The following is a 3,937-nucleotide window of genomic DNA, read 5'->3' as shown; positions in this document are numbered from 1 at the left end:
GCAATAACCTAATACATCATCACAGATAAGGCTTTAGTTCTAGTCAGAACATAAAGGTGGAATAGTCCACATGCTTGGGCTGCAAGGTTCCTGAGAAATCTTGCTGGAACTGAGCTGAAAACCGGTGTACACCAGCTGACAGAAAGCTGGAAAAAGCTATGCTGCATGCAGCTTCATGGGATAGATCAATGGAGAGCATCAACAGTGGACACTGCAAGCCTTAAGTTGGGTCAGCCATGCCAAATGAGTGCATGGGTGCAACAGTGTCATGTTTGTTATGGGGGAAACCAACCCCTGTGATTGGAGGCTGGCTCCATGTGAGGGAATTTGATGGGTGAAGTCATGAGCCCTAGGGGTGTAATGACTGCTGGTATATGGCTAAATGCATATATTATGTTCACAAAACTGCCCAGTAAACACTTTTCTTAATGTTCATACCCATATATAAACACTACTCACATTTTTGTTACAGAAGTTCTCTTTTCAAATGGTGATGACCTTGGGATTAGTCAGAAGGCACCATAGTGCTGGGAAGTGACAGAGGAGTGCTCAGCACTGAAACATCCGTATCACAAGGCTCAGAGTACATTGTGGAAGATGTAGTGGAAAGAATGTAAGAGTCAAAAGGATAGGGCTCCTTACAATACACTTTTCCAGACACAAAATAGCCTGGATATCCTTTTCCTTGCATTGCCTGACACTACCTATACATGACCATTATAATAGGAGGAAAAGATGATGACATCAAAATGAGAGAGACTGAGAGGAGGGGATATGATGGAGAATGGAATTGTGAAGGGGAAGTGTGTGTGTGTGGGATTATGATATTTTTTTGTGTATGTAATTATGGAAGTTGCCAGTAATAAAAAAATAATTAGCTGGGTGTGGCAACACACACCTTTAATCCAAGCACTCGGGAGGCAGAGGTAGGATTGCCATGAGTTCAAAGCTACCCTGAGACTACATAGTGAATTCCAGGTCAGCCTGGGCTTGAGTGAGACCCTACCTCAAAAAAAAAAAAAAATATTATGCAACACAGCTCAGTCAGTATGTTTAGACCAATCTGTAGGGGCTACTCATGCCAGGCTTTTTCTTTCTTTTTTTTTTTTTTTTGTTTTTTTGAGGTAGGGTCTCAGTCGAGCCCAGGCTGACCTGGAATTCTGGAATTCACTATGTATTATCAGGCCAGCCTTGAACTTATGGCAATCCTCCTACCTCTGCCTCCTAAATGCTGGGATTAAAGGTGTGCACCACCACACCCAGCTTTTGTTTAATTTTTTGAGAGGCCCCACACTATCGCTATATATATATATATGTTATAACTCAGTATAAAGTTGTGGTGGTTTGAATGTGAATGTATGTCCCCGGAGACACAGGTGTTTTGTTAGGTTTATAACTTGGGTCTTCAGCCCAAAGGTGTGTTTAGGGTGGATCTGAATTCCAGCTCAAAGGTGTAACAGAGCAGTTTGAGCTCTGGAAGTCCCACTTGTTGCCAGTTCTGTTGTTTTTTGGTATTTGCTTGGTGGTGGTTTTCTTTTATTTATTTATTTATTTACTTAGAGAGGGGGGCAGACAGAGTGAAAATGGGCATGCCAGGGCCTCTAGCCACTGCAAACGAACTCCAGATGCATGTGCCACCATGTGCATCTGGCATATGTGGGACCTGGAGAATTGAACCTGGGTAGGCTTCACAGGCATGCACCTTTACTGCTAAGCCATCTCTCCAGCCTGGTGGTGGTTTTTCTATCCATTTGGAGTTGAATGTGAACCGGCTTCTTCTGCCATTGATGGAACTTCCCTGGATCTGTAAACCTGAAATAAATCACTTCCTCTCTTAAAACAACAAAAAAGAACATAAAGCTGTGAATTTCAACTTTGATTCCTGCTTTGGGATTTCAGACAAGCCATGGGATTTCTTTATGAGATGAATTCTTGATTCTATGGGGTGGCTGTGAGGGTTACACATGGAAATTATCTCCTATGTAAAATGAATTCCCATGAAAGCACCCAAGTGAAGCCACTAGATGGGCAGCGCACCACGCTCCTTGGTGAGTCTTCACTCCAACCATGGCATTCCAAGTACATCACCAATGCCAACTTCTCAATGCTATTATTCATTTGTATTATTGTCTTTTCTCCCCACAAATATATTTATTTGCAAGCAAAGAGAGAGAGAGAAGAGTGAGATAGACACACCAGGGCTTCTTACCTCTGCAAATGAACCCCAGATGCATGTTGTACATCTGACTTTAGGGGTATACTGGTGAACTGAACTCAGGCTGTCAGGCTTTGCAAGCAAGCACCCTTCTAAGTCATTTTTCTCCAGTTACTTTTCTTTTTTGCTCTTTTAGTTTTGAGTGAAAGAGGGAAAGAGAACTGACACGCCAGGGCTTTTCATCCACTGTGAATGAACTCCAGAAGTGTGTGTCCCCCTGTGGCGCATGTGTGATATTTCACACTTGCATCTCTATGTTATCTGGCTACGTGGGACTCAGAGATTTGAACATGCAATCTCATTCTTAGACTTTGGAGGCAAGTGCTGTAACTGCTAAACCATCTCTCCAGTTCCTACTTTTCTTTCTTTTTTAAAAATACGCCCCCCCACCAGTATGTCCACTCTGTTTCTCTCTCTGCTTGAAAAGAAATAAAAATATTTTAAAAATATGTCCCTTGATTTATCATTTTCTATGGATGCATCATTTTCTTTTTCAAGGTAGGGTCTCACTGTAACCCAGGCTGACCTCAAACTCATGCTGATCTTCCTACCTCTGCCTCCCAAGTGCTGGGATTAAAGGCATGTACCACCATGCCCAACTATATCTATGGATACTTTTTTTTGAGGTAGTGTTTCACTCTAGTTCATGCTGACCTGGAATTCACTATGTAGTCTCAGCCTGGCCTTGAACTTGCAGAGACCCTCCTACCCTCCTACTTCTGCCTCCTGAATGCTGGGATTAAAGGCATGTGCCACCACACCCAGCATATAGATACTTTAATAGGTGAAAATTGATTCTAAGTTTTTTTTTTTTTTTTTAAGTCAACTCATACTGTGTGATCCAATTAAAATGAAACTCAGGGCTGGAGCAATCGTTCAGTGGCCTAGGGTACTTGTTGAGTTCATCTGCAGTGGCAGGAGGCCAGAGCACGCCTGCACATTCCCTCTCTGTGCTTGCCTCTTTGTCTCTATCTCATAAATACATAAAAATTCATTATTTCTTGGTTTCTTTCTAGATAGCCTATAAAGCAGCATTATGGATGTCCAAGGGTACAGTATTTAAAGTCCCCTCCCCCCAGAGGTATGGTCTCATTTGAGCCCAGGCTGACCTGGAATTCTGGAATTCACTATGTAGTCTCAGGGTGGCCTTGAACTCATCGTGATCCTTCTACCTTTGCCTCCTGAGTGCTGGGATTAAAGGCATGTGCCACCACACTTGGCTTTAAAGTTTTGTTCTTAATGAGAAATAATGGTTGATAACCAGGCTTTTTTTTTTCTTCTGCTGTTTATTTAGAAAAAGATTTTACAGGTAGGGTCAAGTAGCAACTTGGAACCTAATAATTCCCAACTAATTCCTGATCTAATAGTCATGAAAAAAAGCCTCTAAATAATTTTACACTCAAGTGCTACAAAAGGGCCACGTGTACACAGAGCCAGGTAATACATACCTTTAATCCCAGCACTCAGGAGGCAGAGGAAGGAGGACTGCTGGGCCAGCCAGGGTCTACAGAGTTGGACTAGGGTGAGACCCTACCTCAGAAAACACACACACACACACACACACACACACAGAATGAGTTGCTGCTCTTTATGTACACACAGAAGCAATGTGCTTAAAAAAGGGGGTATGTCAGGAGAATAATCTCTACTGTATATGCTGATAAAATGGGAACATTTCACTTAAAATGTTAAAATGTAAATACATATATGAATAAAACCCAA

The sequence above is a fragment of the Jaculus jaculus genome, chromosome 2 (assembly GCF_020740685.1).
Source record: "Jaculus jaculus isolate mJacJac1 chromosome 2, mJacJac1.mat.Y.cur, whole genome shotgun sequence".
In the NCBI taxonomy this organism is placed as follows: Eukaryota; Metazoa; Chordata; class Mammalia; order Rodentia; family Dipodidae; genus Jaculus; species Jaculus jaculus.
The sequence above is the reverse complement of the archived record's forward strand: the minus strand, read 5'-3'. Positions refer to the sequence as shown.